At 39.4% G+C, this 16,184-nt stretch overlaps 1 non-coding gene across 1 annotated transcript; it reads right to left on the reverse strand.

The window, feature by feature from the left end:
• Positions 1-16,041: 16,041 nt before the first annotated feature.
• LOC114216024 (U6 spliceosomal RNA) lies at positions 16,042-16,148 on the reverse strand. Its single transcript, XR_003610671.1, has one exon. It is a non-coding gene; the product is annotated as a U6 spliceosomal RNA (small nuclear RNA).
• Positions 16,149-16,184: the final 36 nt, after the last annotated feature.

The raw sequence follows: 16,184 nt of genomic DNA on the forward strand, positions 1-16,184 counted from the left end.
TTAGAAAGCATGATTAACATGTGCAGCTCAAAATAAACCCTGTGCTTGGGTCCAGAGCACATGCTCTGGGCTGCAAGAGAATAGAAACTGTTGGTGAGGAAAATTTGGGGGAGGAAAATTTTTCCTTTTTTCCCTTCTATATTCTTTGGCTGATCTAATAATTAAACTGACATAATACAGACCAACAGAAGAAAATTTTAATTTCATACATATGGGAGCTCATAAAAATGAGACTCAAAGAAGTAACCAAAGCAGGCAGCTTTTATACCTTTTAGACAAACAATAAACTTGTGAAGAATCAACAATAAAAAGAAGTTGGGGTTTGGGGTAGCACCTTAATGAAGCAGTAACAAGGCCTGTTTATACAGCTTTCTCAGACCTGAATTTCCTACCTCGGACAATAAGGATGCTTTCTGGAGGCACCTTCTGGCTGCAGGGAGGGTAGCCTTCACAAGAGAAATTTATTTCCTGCTTTCAGGGGGGCAAAGGATGGTCAGGGTGTCCTTCTGGTACCAGCCGTTTCAGTAACTTTGACTCAAAATAATCAATATGCTGGGCACCTGGGCAGCTTTGTCAGTTAAGCCTCTGCCTTCGGCTGAGGTCATGATCCCAGAGGCCTGGGATCCAGTCCTGCATTGGGGTCTCTGCTCTGCAGGGAATCTGCTTCTCCCTCTGCCGCTACCCCCACTCATTCTTTCTCTCTCAAATAAATAAATAAATAAATAAAATCTTTAAAAAAAATCAATATGCCAAAGCATATTTAGGGGCAGCCTGCCCTGAATCCTATAATATCCATTATTCATTGCAGCAGTAATGCTGTGTAACAAAGAACTAAAGAGCTTCAAAAGCCTACAATGATAAGCATTATTGCTCACATGCCTGGGGTCTGCTGGGAGTTGGCTGTAGGAAGGCTCTGGTCCTTCTCAAGGGCTTCCATGGCATAGCAGGAGTGCAAAAGAGGAATCAGAAACATTGAAAACTTCTTGAAGCTTTGATTCACTTTCTCATAATTCTATTGGCCAAAGAAAATCACATAGGTTGGGGACATAAATTTCAACTTTATAGGAGAAACCCCAAAGTTACATACTAAAGGGTATAATACAGAGACCACTGAAGCAAACAATCTACCACACCCATGAATATCCCATGGGCAGAGTGGGAGAGAGATGGTATTCCAAGGAAAACATGAATGCTATTAATGGAAAAAGTGGTGGATAGATTGTGGTTAGCAAAGTCAACAGATGACCACTTCTGGCATGATAAAATACAAACTAATACAGAGTTTTTGAAAGTGTGAATGTAAAGAAAGCAATGTCTGAAAAATGTTAGAAGTAGAATCATTAGTATTTGATGACTGTATTTAGAAGTGAGAGAAACTGGGGGTGTCTGGGTGGCTCAGTCATTAAGCGTCTGCCTTTGGCTCAGGTCATGATCCCAGGGTCCTGGGATCAAGCCCCACATCAGGCTCCCTGCTCAGCGGAAAGCCTGCTTCTCCCTCCCCCACTCCCCCTGCTATGTTCCCTCTCTTGCTGTGTCTCTCTCTGTTAAATACTTTAAAAATATATAAATTTTAAAAAAAGTGAGAGAAAATGGCCCACAGATTCACACCTAAGTGGACTAGAGAACATGGCACTTGGGAAAGTTGCAGGGGAAGGGGAGTGAAGGAAATGGTAAGTTTGGTTTTAAACATAGTGAATAGATTGGTGAAGTAAAAGAAAAGAAAACTGAAGTGGAAGGGGATAAATGGAATATGTTCATCTAGCTGAGTTTGAAGTATAAAAACTTTCCTTTGAGTCCAAATTTTCAGAAGTTGCACTTTGAATTTCATCTCAGGTCTGTATAGCCAGACCTGAGATGATACTAATCATTTTTATTCCAAAGATACCTTCTGGTATCTTAGAAATGAGTTTCTAGAAAAATCATTAGTATTTTGTTTCTACTAACAAGAACAATTATGCTCCACCAGTATCATAATATCCTGAAGCGCCCAATATCATGTGATTTTTTTTCAGGATAGCAATAAGAAAATATTTAACTCAATTCAATTCAGCATTCATGGCATGTTTATTTTGTTGGTGTCTGATTCCCTTTAAATGAGAAATCAGGGTACAGATTTTATTGTGAACCTGTATTAATCAGGATTTTTTTTTAACCAGAACATCTCTACCCTATGACCATCAAGATAAGTGGCAATCTGATATTACCTTTTTAAAAATAGATGTCTTTAGTTAGGATAGCTTTCTGCGCATTCTACAGTTAATACTCTAAGCAGTTTCTTGTATCAGATTTTCTTTTCTCTCTTCTGCAGGTGTGATTTCAGCCTCTTCTTTTTAGTTCTACCCTCAAAGCAGTAGATCAACTTGCTTCTAGAGAATTTATCAATACAGGTAGTTCAGAGAGATTAAGAGGAAGAACATGGGATGCAGAATCAGACAAGCTGGGTCACCTGCTAGTTATGTGACTTTAGGGGAATCACTTAATCTTTCTGTGCCCCAGTTGCATCAAAGTACTTCTGCCTTTCATGTCTCACCAAAGGGCTATCAAACCCAGATGCCTTCCTAATCAGCAAAGTGAATATCAGAAAAATATTTTCATTGGTAAAATTAATGACTTGCTCATCATCATAATCATTAATCAGATATCATTGGGAAAATTAGTGGTGTTCAAGATACTTATGGCTGAAATATATCAGAAGTGCTTCCCACACTTAACAAAGAGCTAGCTTTTTTATTTTGTAGTATGAACTGTTTTGTCCTTGCTTGCAAATACATGTTTAATAAATGTCTGTATAAGTGGTAAAATTTTGTCTAAAACTTGCTTTTATTATAATCTATCATCAAAGTGTGGGGAAATGGACAACCTTCACCCACCTCAAACTTTTCCATGGTTACTGTTATCTGACAAAGAGAATGTTAAGGGTTGTATGTGGCCAAATAAAGTCCATTTGCAACAGTAGTTACACTGAGTAAATATTTTCGAAATAAAGTATAAACAATTAGTTTCTAGTTTCAAAAGTCATAAAATAGAGACCATGTTTAGTACCCCCAATAATACTAATTTTATTTTATTTTTTCTTAAGATTTTATTTATTTATTTGAGAGAGAGAGAATGAGAGACAGAGAGCATGAGAGGGAAGAGGGTCAGAGGGAGAAGCAGACTCCCTGCCGAGCAGGGAGCCCGATGTGGGACTCGATCCCGGGACTCCAGGATCATGACCTGAGCCGAAGGCAGTTGCTCAACCAACTGAGCCACCCAGGCGCCCCAATAATACTAATTTTAGATGATGAGCCAATATTTGCTGCTATTGTAATTTTAAGGGACTTTACTTGCCAGCAATTTAAATATATTATTCGTGATCAAAGTTCAGTACAACAGGTAGCATAAATTATTTTAGCTTTTAAGAACCAAGCAAAAAATACATATGGCTAAATTCATCCCTTGACTGTATTCTTGTTTAAATTCTAAAATCTGGGGGCAGGTGGGTGTCTCAGAGGGTTAAGCATCTGCCTTCGGCTCAGGTCATAATCCCAGTGTCCTGGCATCAAGCCCCATGTCAGGCTCCCTGCTCAGAGGGGAGTCTGCTTCTCCCTCTGCCTCTTCCCCTGCTTGTGCTCTCTCTCTCACACTCTCTCTCACTCTCTCAAATTAATAAATAAAATATTTTTTAAAAATAAATTCTAGGCTGCCTGGGTGGCTCAGTTGGTTAAGTGACTGCCTTCAGCTCAGGTCATGATCCTGGAGTCCCGGGATCGAGTCCCACATCAGGCTCCCTGCTTGGCAGGGAGTCTGCTTCTCCCTCTGACCCTCTTCCCTCTCGTGCTCTCTATCTCTCATTCTCTCTCTCTCTCAAATAAATAAATAAAATCTTTAAAAATAAATAAATAAATAAATAAATTCTAAAATCTGGGATCATAAGAATGGGGTATTAACTTAATGGAATAATGATTTCTTGTGCAACTCCCAGGGACCAGGAAAATTGCCCTCCATAATAGGAAAAAAGTTCAAAGGTATTAAAAAAGAAAGAACTCATATTTTTCCCCACTTGAATTCAATTATTAAACTCTAGGGATGTTTTTAGTAGAGCTTTAATTTTGCAATAGTACGCTAGGAGAAATGTCACCTCTAAAGCAATTTTATACAGCTTTGGATCAAGGTATGATATGTCTTATGTACCTTAGACGTTGAGATACAGAGATAGATCTTATTTAATTGAGTGAAACTTCAAATCTAATTACCTTCGTATTTATGGCTTGCTTTATATATCATGAAGATACTTTGCTAAATATCCCCAAAGGTATACTTTAAATTGAGAAACTGGGACAATATTTACCAATTCTTTGACTGTCAGTCTCAGAAAGTAATGTGCTAGAATTTTTATTAGCTGCAAACACCACATATTGTAGCATAGATAATCTGTATTTCACCCAGAAGTAGCTGGGTGAAAATTTCACAACGCAAAGATTATTTTCTCTCTCTCTCTCTCTCTCTCTCTCTCTCTCTCTCTCTGTGTGTGTGTGTGTGTGTGTGTGTGTGTGTATAATAAACCACTTTTACCCTCTAGATAATCAAAGAAAATCCCTGGGATTTCTCTCTGCTGTTTTCTCCCTTTCAGCTAGGCCTAACAACCACCATCGATCTGTAGATTCTACCCAGTGTGACTGAGACAACAGCAAACTACAGACCTTAAGCAACCAGCAACCAGTCAGAGTTCAGGAAGCTCTCATTAGCGGGCAAGTACAGAGTAACTCCTGTAGCTTATGCAAGCTTTGGGGGCTCTTCTTCCTCCATGAGCACTGCTAATGAAATTTGTCCTGGGATGCCAGGATTTACCCCTTGAATCACAGCAGGCAGCTCCTAGGAGATATTCTTTTATCCATCCTTCTCTCTCTATGCCACTGGCTGGTATCAAAGTCCTTCACATATTCTTTCCTTCTTTCTTCAGTGGAAAGAACCCTAATGTCCCTGGAACAAGGAAGGCCTGGGCTTGCATTTTCAGGCAGGGGTGAGCCGTTTTTTTTTTTTTACCACTTTTCCCCACAACAATGAAGTCTTCTTCATCCACTCAACATTTCCAAGCCCTAGCCCCAACACAGGCCATAGGTTCTAAAAATTCCATTTTGGAAGACAGACAGTTGAATGTTAGGAGGCTTCAGCTACCCCCAAAATGAGAAAGTTAAGAAGAAAATGTTTTAAGGATAATAGTGTTTACTATGAGCCAGGTGATTTATAAACATTTCATTTAGCTTCACCAACAATCCTCTGCAGCATCCCTATTTCACAGTTGAGAAAACTGAGATCTGGGATAAGCAACCTGCCCAGGGTTCTACAGATAGTATTTTCTAGAGTAGATAGAGCCCATTCACTCTTCTATAGTTTCTCTTAACACACTCTCCACCTCTCTCTCTCCTCTGTCTTCCCCTCAAGGTCCCCTAGCCCCAATCTCCTTTTCAAAATCAAAGTTCAAGATAATTAAAACAGTAGGTAATTACCTCATGAACAGACACAGGACTTATCTCCATTTCACTATCAGCACCTGATTTACTTTTATTGATTTATTGTTTACCTCCATAGACAAGATCCACAGGGTTAAGAAACATGTTTTTTTCATTTTTGTCAATGAATGAATGGACAAGCAGAATGATGGACTAGAAAGTCTAGAAATATATCCAAATATGTAAGGGAATGCAAATGATACAGGTGGCATCAGTAGAAAAGATTATTATTCAATAAATGGTCCTGTGAAAAATGTTTAGTCATCCGAGGAAAAAAAACGTAGCATTATGACAAAATATAGTTTTCATAGAGATCAAAGATTTACATATGAAGAAAACGAAACTATAAAAATTCTAATGAAAACCATGGAAGAAATTTTCTGGGGTTACAGATGGGGGAACTCTTATCTATTCCTTTAAGACACTGCAGTTCTTTGCTAGTTAATAAAATGGCATTACACTCTATTGTTGGGAATGTGTATATGTTTACGCGTATACGTGTACCTAGAGTAAAGGGAGTGGGGGTCAATCGATAAGTAAAAACATGAGAAAGGGGTGATAATTTCTTGAACAGGAGACAGATGCCTCTCTTAGATTGAAGGGAACAATGAACAGGCATGACAATAAATTTGAGAAGGGACATAAAAAGTTGAAGGAGTTCCCAGAAGATGGAGGTTAAGTGCAGGACTGCCAATTTTATAAAAATAAATAACGTTCTTGAGGGACGCCTGGGTGGCTCAGCCAGTTAAGCATCTGCCTTTGGCTCAGGTCATGGGATGGAGCCTTGTGTCAGGCTCAGCAGGGAGTCTGCTTGTCCTTCTCCCTCTGCCCCTCCCCCCACTTATGCTTTCTCTCTCCCTCAAATAAATTAAATCTTTAAATAATAAATGAATAAATAAATAAATAAATCTATCTCTTGATTTAGATGCACATAATTCATGGTTCAAATGGTTTCAGTCCATAAGCTGACACTCAACACTATTAGTTTGCAATTATAGATTAATTTGACCAAATATTTTCTGTTAAGATTCCTATCCCCTAAGAAGTGTATGCTAGAGAAGCAACCTTCCCAGTTTAAGATGAGGCTTTAGCAGAGATATTCTCAGTCGTGATATTCAGGTTTCTATAGGAATTATGTCACATTTATCTACAAATAAAGCTTTAAAAAGTTGTCAAAATGAAGGGCATCTGGGTGGCTCAGGTGGTTAAGCATCTGCCTTCAGCTCAGGTCATGATCTCCAGGTCCTGGGATCGAGCCCTGCATCAGGCTCCCAGCTCAGCGGGGAGTCGGCTTCTCCCTCTTCCTCTGCCTCTCCCCCTGCTTGTGCTCTCTCTGTCTCTCTCTCTGTTAAATGAATGAATAAAATCTTTAAAAAGAATTGTCAAATTGAGACCAGGTCCAGTTACTATGGATATATATATTTTTAAATTCAAGTTAGCTAACATATAATGTTAGTATTGGTTTTAAGAGAACAATTTAGTGATTCATCACTTACATATAACACCCAGTGCTCAACCCAACAAGGACCCTCCTTGATGCCCATCACCCTTGATGTCCATCCCCTCACCCACCTCCCGTCCCTCAACTCTGTTTGTTCTCTATATTTAAGAGTCTGTATGGTTTGCCTCCCCCTCTGTTTTTATCTTACTTTGTTTTTCTTTCCCATCCCCTAGGTTCATCTGTTTTGTTTCTTAAATTCCACATGAGTGAAACCATATGATATGTCTTTCTCTAACTGATTTATTTCACTTAGCATAAAACACTAGTTCCATCCACCTTGTTGCAAATGGCAAGATCTCATTCTTTTTGACCACTGAGCAATATTCCATTATATATATATTATGTGTGTATGTATATATATACATACACACACACACACATACATCTTTATCCATTCATCTGTTGATGGATATCTGGGCTCTTTCCACAATTTGGCTAATGTTGATAGTGCTGCTATAAACATTGGAGTGCATGTGCTCCTTTGAATCAGCATTTTTAAAAATTTTTTTATTTATTCATTTGAGAGAGAGAGAAAGCATGAGCAGGGGGAGGAACAGAGGGAGAAGCAGGCCCCCAGCTGAGCATGGAGCCTGATGTGGGGCTCAATCCCAGGATCATGACCTGAGCCAAAGGCAGAGGCCAACCAACTGAGCCACTCAGGAGCCCCTAAATCAGCATCTTTGTATCCTTTGGATAAATACCTAGTAGTGCAATTGCTGGGTTGTAGGGTAGCCCTATTTTTAACTTTTTGAGGGAACTCCATACTGTTTTCCAGACTGGCTGCACCCATTTGCATTCCCACCAACAGTCAAAAGGGTTTCCCTTTCTCTGTGTCCTTGCCAACATCTGTTTCCTGAGTTGTCCATTTTAGTCATTCTGACAAGTGTAAGTTGGTATCTCATTGTGGGTTTGTTTGTGTTTGTTTGGGTTTTTGGGTTTTTTTTTTTTAGATTTGTTTATTTATTTGAGACAGAAAGAGAGCAGGGGGAAGGGCAGAAGGAAAGGGAGAGGAAGAGAATCCTCAGGCAGACTCCCCGCTGAGCACAGAGCCCAATGCAGAGCTTGATTCCAGGACCATGAGATCATGACCTGAAGCAAAATCAAGAGTCAGACTCTCAACCAACTGAGCCACCCAGGTGCCCCTCTCATTGAGGTTTTGATTTGTATTTCCCTGATGATGAGTGATGTTGGGCATCTTTTCATGTGTCTGTTGGCCATCTGAACATCTTCTTTGGAAAATTGTCTATTCATGTCTTCTGCCCATTTCTTAACTGGGTTATTTGTTTTTTGGGGGTGTTGAGTTTGATAAGTTCTTTAAAGATTCATTTATTTTAGAGAAAGAGAAAACTCGAGCAAGGGGAGGGGCAGAGGGAGAGAATCCTCATGCAGACTCCCCAATGAGCCTGAGGCAGGGCTCAATCCCAGGATCCTGAGATCATGACCTGAGGTAAAATCAAGAGCAGGATGCTTAACTGACTGAGCCACCCAGGTGCCCCAAGTTTGATAAGCTCTTTATAGATTTTTGATACTAGCCCTTTATCAGATATGTCATTTGCAAATATCTTCTCCTGTTCCGTTTGTTGCCTTTTAGTTTGTTGATTGTTTCCTTTGCTGTGTGTAGAAGCTTTTTATCTTGATGAGTTCCCAATAGTTCATCTTTGTTTTTGTTTCCCTCATCTCTAGAGACCTGTCTAGTAAGAAGTTCCTGCAACCGAGGTCAAAGAGGTTGCTGCCTGATTTCTCCTCTAGGATTTTGATAGTTTCCTGTCTTACATTTAGGTCTTTCATCCATTTTGAATTTATTTTTGTGTGTGGTGTAAGAAAGTGGTCCAGTTTCTTTTTTCTGCATGTTGCTGTCCAGTTTTCCCAATACCATTTGTTGAAGAAATGGTCTTTTTTCCATTGGAAATTCTCTCCTGCTTTGTTGAAGATTAGTTGGCTATACAGTTGTGGGTCCATTTTCTGAGTTCTCCATTCTGTTCCATCGGTCTACATGTCTGTTTTTGTGCCAGTACCATACTGTCTTGATGACTACAGCTTTGTAATAGAGCTTGAAGTCCGGAATTGTGATCCCTCCAGCTTTGCTTTTCTTTTTCAACATTACTTTGGCTATTTGGGGTCTTTTCTGGTTCCATACAAATTTTAGAATTGTTTGTTCCAGCTCTGTGAAAAATGCTGGTGTTATTTTGATAAGGATTGCACTGAATGTGTAGACTGCTTTGGGTAGTATAGACATTTTAACAATCTTTGTTCTTCCAATCCATGAGCATGGAACGTCTTTCCATTTCTTTGTGTCTTCTTCAATTTCTTTCACAAGTGTTTTATAGTTCTCAGCATACAGATCTTTTACCTCTTTGGATAGGTTTATTCCCAGGTATCTTACGGTTTTTGGTGCAATTGTAAATGGGATCAATTCCTTGATTTCTCTTTCTGCTGCTTCATTATTAATGTATAGAAATGCAACAGATTTCTGTACATTGATTTTATATCCTGTGACTCCGCTGAATTCATGTATCAGTTCTAGAAATTTTTTTAGTGGAGTCTTTCAAGTTTTCTATATACAGTACCATGTCATCTGCAAATAGTGAAAGTTTAGCTGCTTCCTTGCCAGTTTGGATGTCTTTTATTTCTTCCTGTGGTCTGATTACCGAGGCTAGGACTTCTAGTATTATAATGAACAACAGTGGTGAAAGTGGACATTCCTGTCATGTTCCTGACCTTAGGGGAAAAGCTCTCAGTTTTTCCACTGAGGATGATATTAGATGTTGGTCTTTTGTATATGGCCTTTATGATGGTGAGGTATGTTCCTTCTATCTCAACTTTCTTGAGGGTTTTTATCAAGAAAGGATGCTGTATTTTATCAAATGCTTTTTCTGTATCTATTAAGAGGATCATATGGTTCTTATCCTTTCTTTTATTAATGTTGTGTATCACACTGATTGATTTGAGGATATTGAACCTCCCCTGCAGCCCAAGAATAAATCCCACTTGATCATGGTGAATAATCCTTTTAATGTATGGTTGGCTTCGATTAGCTATTATCTTGTTGAGAATTTTGCATCCATGTTCATCAGGGATATTGGTCTGTAATTCTTTTTAGTGGGGTCTTTGTCTGGTTTGGGGATCAAGGTAATACTAACCTTATAGAATGAGTTTGAAAGTTTTCTTTCCATTTCTATTTTTTGGAACAGCTTCAGAAGAATAGGTATTAATTCTCTTTAAATGTTTGGTAGAATTCCCCTGGGAAGCCATCTGGCCTGGGAGTCTTGTTTTTTGGGAGATTTTTGATTACTGATTCAATTTCTTTGCTGGTTATGGGTCTGTTTAAATTTTCTATTTCTTCCTGTTCAGTTTTGGTAGTTTATATGTTTCCAGGATTTTATCCATTTCTTCCAGATTGCCCAATTCGTTGGCATATAATTGTTCATAATATTCTCTTATAATTGTTTGTATTTCTGCAATGTTGGTTGTGATCTCTCCTCTTCCATTCATAATTTTATTTATTTGGGTCCTTTCTCTTTTCCTTTTGATAGGTCTGGCTAAGGATTTATCAATTTTGTTAATTCTTTCAAAGAACCAGCTCCAGTTTCGTTAATCTGTTCTATCATTTTTTTATTTCTATATCATTTATTTCTGCTCTAATCTTTATTATCTCCCTTCTTCTGCTGGCTTTAGGCTTTATTTGCTGCTCTTTTTCCAAGTTCTTTAGGTGTAAAGTTAGGTTGTGTATTTGAGGCTTTTCTTGATTCTTAAGGAAGGCCTGTGTTGCTATATACTTCCCTCTTATGACCTTCTTTGCTGTGTCCCACTTTTGGACTGTTGTGTTTTCATTTTCATTTGCTTCCATGTATTCTTTTATTTCTTCTTTAATCCTGGTTAACCCATTCATTCTTTAGTAGCATGTTCTTTAACCTCCATACATTTGTAGTCTTTCCAAATTTTTTCTTGTGGTTGACTTCAAGTTTCATAACTTTGTGGTCTGAAAATATGTGTGGTATGATCTCAATCTTTTTGTGTTTGTTGAGGCCTGATTTGTGACCCAGTATGTGATCTATTCTGGAGAATGTTTCATGTGCACTCGAGAAGAATGTGTATTCTGTTGCTTTAGGATGGAATGCTGTCTGTTAAGTCCATCTGGCCCAGTGTGCCATTTAAAGCCCTTGTTTCCTTGTTGATTTTCTGCTTAGATGATTTGTCCATTGCTGTGAGTGGGGTGTTAAAGTCCCCTGCTATTCTTGTATTATCATCAATAAGTTTCTTTAAGTTCATTAATTGATTTATATATTTGGCTACTCCTAAGTTGGGGGCATAAATATTTCCAATGTTAAATCTTCTTGTTGAATAGACCCTTTTATTATAATATAGTGCCCTTCTTCAACAATTATTACAATCTTTGGTTTAAAATCTTGTTTGTCTGATATAAGTATGGCTGTTCCAGCTTTCTTTTTCTTTTGATGTCCATTAACATGATAGATGGTTCTCCACCCCCTCACTTTTTTTGAGAGAGTGAGAGAGCAAGAGAGAGAGCATGGGGGGCAGGAGGGACAGAGGGAGAGAGAATCTTAAGCAAGCTCCACACTCAGCATGGAGCCTGACACAGGGCTCGATCTCCTGACCTGGGCCAAAATCAAAAGTTGAGGGGCGCCTGGTTGGCTCAGTCATTAAGTGTCTGCCTTCGGCTCAGGTCATGATCCCAGGGTCCTGGGATTGTGCCCCACATCAGGCTCCCTGCTCCGTGGGAAGCCTGCTTCTCCCTCTCCCACTCCCCCTGCTTGTGTTCCCTCTCTCACTAGATCTCTGTCTTCTGGCCAGCCAAGTTTCTGTGGACGGATCTGCTAGTAACCTTATGTGTCTACTCTTACAGGTTAAGGATCTTTTGTACCTACCGGCTTTCAGAATTCTCTATTTGTGTATTTTGTAAATTTCACTATGATATGTCTAGGTGTTGACCAGTTTTTGTTGATTTTGAGGGGAGTTCTCTGTGCCTCTTGGACTTGAATGCCTATTTCCTTCCCTAGATTAGGGAAGTTCTCAGCTATAATATGTTCAAATAAACCTTCTGCCCCCTTTTCCTGCCCTTCTTCTTCTGGGACTCCTCTGATATGGATATTATTGGGCTTTGTGGAATTGCTAAGTTCCCTAAGTCTATATTAGTGACCTAATAGTTTTCTTTCCCTCTTCTTTTCAGCTTCATTATTTTCCATAATTTTATCTTCTTTATCACCTATTTGATCCTCTGCTTCCTCCATCCTCACTGTGATTGCATCCAGTTGATTTTGCTTGTCAGTTATAGCATTTTTTATTTCGGCCTGACTAGTTTTTAGGTCTTTTATCTCTGCAGCCAGGGCTTCTCTGATGTCTTCTATGCCTCTTTCCAGCCCAGTCAGTATTCTTAGGACTTTGTTCTAAATTCTTTTGCCTTGTTTTAGCCTCACAACAACCCTGTGAGGTAGACACTATTAATACTCCATTTTACGAATTAGGAAACAGAGACATGGAGAGATAAACTCAGAGAGAGGTTTCCAACTTCAGTCTTGATCTGTAGAATGCTATATGCCCATGATTTTTCCACTATCCCATAAAAATAAAGTGGGGGAAAAAGAAGCAAATCAAGTAGGCCACCCACAATGTAAGCTCCCTACTCTGGACTATTACCTTATTCCTACATTTCTCATACTCCATCTTGTATTTTGCATCATCTCATACCAGTCTTACTTTCATAAATGTATTCCAAGATCTTTGAAAGCTGATATTTTATCTTGTACAATGTTGTACCCTCAACATTAGGAGGAACTCAATAAGTATTTACTGAATAAGAGAATGAATGAATGAATAAACTTTGCTCTCCTAGGCCTTGTATCTATTTCCTACCACACCAAACCTAAATTCCTGGTATGGTATTTAGTGATAATAAAACTACTAGCCAACAGTAACTGAACTGAACTGGACAACAGTAACAAAACTGAACAGTTACGATGCAGCAAACCTCTATGCAATACCCTTTACATAAATACCAGAACATTTAATCTCCACAATGACAGTGGACAACCTGGAAGGAACAGAGATTTAGGATTAAACCCAGGTAGTCTCATGCCTAAATCTATACAATAAGCCCTATGTCCCAGGCTCCCTCCCAGCTATTACCTATCTGCTGAACCTGAATTCCTACTTCTTCCCCAGATACATCCTCCAGTTAGACTGTTTTTTTTTTTTACTGTCCTTCCTTTCTATAAGCCTTCCTAATTTTTTTTAAAGATTTTATTTATTTATTTGACAGAGAAAGACCCAGCGAGAGAGGGAACACAAGCAGGAGGAGTGGGAGAGGGAGAAGCAGGCTTCCCGCTGAGCAGGGAGCCTGATGCGGGGCTCGATCCCAGGATGCTGGGACCACGACCTGAGCCGAAGGCAGATGCTTAACAACTGAGCCACCCAGGCGCTCCTAAGCCTTCCTAATTTTTTTCTAAGCTCCTCTAGCGCCCAGATCTTTAATTCCCTTCTGCTAAGTCCCAGACCTCCAAATTTAAGGTATATGCCCTAACTGGAACATTCCTTGATCACTCTGGCCCTAATTTACATTTCAACCCAATTAATAAAAGCATGCCAAGGAGAACTCTCAAGTAAAAAATGTGACTTATTCGTGCCAGGGAGATAAAATGACTCAAAGCCTTCATGAAACATTTGGCAATCTGACTAAATTAGTTCTGCATTCAGAAGCACCTTTTTCTTATTTCACAAAATGAAAAATACTAACTTATGAAACATTCTAACTTTACAGTGGAGAGACCTGTTGGACACCATCTTAACAAAGTTAAAATATTAAAATTAAGGTGATTCAAATTAACCTCACCAAGAATGGCACAAACTAGCATCAGGGATGTTCTAATGCAATATACTGAGAAGGACATCACATTACTTATGTACCCATTCTGCCACAAGGAAACCTCAAAAACCAAACTAAGTTATTTCTAAAAATACCTGGCTTTTACTCTTCAAAAATGTCAATGTCAAGAATTATCAGACAAAAGGAGCTGTGCCAGGTGAAAGAGTAGTAGGGAGACAAGATAACAAAATATTCTGCATTAGACTTACCAGAAGTTCAGAAATAACCAAAGCAAAACCAGTGAATCACTGAAGTAATTAGTAAAAGTTTCTTCTGCACACACGAAAAACAGTTCACAAATGGGAAGCACTCCAACCAAAATATGGAATGAGGCTCAGGGATTTCTCACTATAAAGCAGCTTAACAGTAGACACCCCCTGATCCAGTGTCACTTTCCACAGTTTCAGTTGCCTGCAGTCATCCCCAAGGTCCAGAATCAGACCATTCTCCTTCTGACAGTTCCTCAGAAGGTCAATAGTAGCCTAATTCTACATCACAATGCCTCCTGTCATTCACCTCACCTCATCTATATTACATAGGAATTTTAGCATCTCACATTGTCACAAGAAGAAAAGTGAGTACAGTACAATAAGATCTTGAGAGATCACAATCACATAACTTTTTTATAGTATATTGTTATAATTACTCTATTATTTTTGGTAATCTACTATGCCTAATTCATAAGTTAGGCCTTATCATAGTGAAAGAGGACTTTAACTGCCTCCATTTTGACCTCAAACTTTCTAGTTGGGTTCTTCTTTTCAGCTTGTCTCTAGGCTCAGGCAGAAGACCCTGGGAGCAAAGCATCTCCTCATGGGAATCCAAACTACCCTCTCAAAAATAAGGACTGCCCTGAACCAGCAAGACCCCAACTGTGATTGACTCTTAAGAAAATGATCATTTGGTTTACACTGCTACCTGCAAGTACCCACCCACATTTGCCCCACATTTTCCTTATATAAACCTGGGAAGTATTTTCAGCACTTTGGAGACAGTCTTTAAGATGTTAGTCTGCTGTCTTCCTGGTGTTGGCTTTCCTGAAATAAATTACTTTGTTTCACCATCACTAGTTTCTCTGCCTTTGAATTTTGTCAGCAGCAAGTGGATGAACCTGGTCTGTTTGAGTCGCCAGGAGCCAAATGCTCTGGCAACCATGCATTCTGGGGTACAATAGTTATGTATAGCAAACAAAACAAAGCAAAACAAAAACATAGGATATATATATGGTTTGGTGCTTCCATGGTTTGGGGCATACATTGGGTGGGGGTGGAGATTGGGGGGCTGGGTCTTGGAACGTATCCCTAGCAGATAAGGGGGTTGGGACTACTGTATGGTGAGGAAGCCAGTAATTATTCTTCACAGTGATTAGTTATTAGTTATTAGAATTTTTCTAAATGAGAGGGAACTGGTCTTCATATCAATCTTGGGGAAGTAGTATAAGTAAGAAATGACCCAGGTCAAGTTAGTTTTGCGGAATAAGCTAAATTCAGTGATGCAGAACTGTTGGAGTTTGGAGCCAACATGGCCAAGAAAGAATTCTTGAGGGGTCTTCAGTGCAAAAAAGGTGGTTTTATTAAAGCATGGGAATAGGACCCATGGGCAGGAAAGAGCTGCACTGGGGTTGTGATGGGTGACTGATTATATACTTTCAAATTGGGAGGGGGTTAGGGCTAGCCTAAGTCCCTAAGGAATTTTGGAAACAAGGTTTCCAGGACCTTATGGGAGCTAGCTATTGTTAGGAAAAGGTCATTTATTACTGTTCAGTAAACCCTCAGTCATGAGACCCTTCAGATGAATATCGGTGGGCTTGGAGGATGACTAACATGTATCTTGTGTTGGTAGAGCTAAAGAAAGTTTCCAAAGGAATTTTTAATATGTTAAAGAAAACTTGGGCGCCTGGGTGGCTCAGTTGGTTAAGCGACTGCCTTCGGCTCAAGTCATGATCCTGGAGTCCCGGGATCGAGTCCCGCATCAGGCTCCCTGCTCGGCAGGGAGTCTGCTTCTCCCTCTGACCCTATCCCCTCTCATGTGCTCTCTCTCTCTCTCATTCTCTCTCTCAAATAAATAAAATCTTAAAAAAAAAAAAAAGAAAACTTACAGGATCCTGGGGTGTTGGGAACATGTTGAGCTAAGATTGCCTTTTGCCCTTAAGCAAAGTTTTTGTTTTGTTTTTTAGGGAACGCTTCATGAATTTGTGTGTCATCTGTGCACAGAGGCCACACCAATTTTCTCTGTATCATTCCAATTTTTGCACAAGGGCTGAGGAAGTGAGCACACCCTTAGCAAAGTATCAACATCTGGGCGGCTGAAC

Source organism: Eumetopias jubatus, unplaced genomic scaffold (genome assembly GCF_037043125.1).
Source record: "Eumetopias jubatus isolate StellerSeaLion01/CBP00866 unplaced genomic scaffold, mEumJub1_p1.0 scaffold_3, whole genome shotgun sequence".
In the NCBI taxonomy this organism is placed as follows: domain Eukaryota; kingdom Metazoa; phylum Chordata; class Mammalia; order Carnivora; family Otariidae; genus Eumetopias; species Eumetopias jubatus.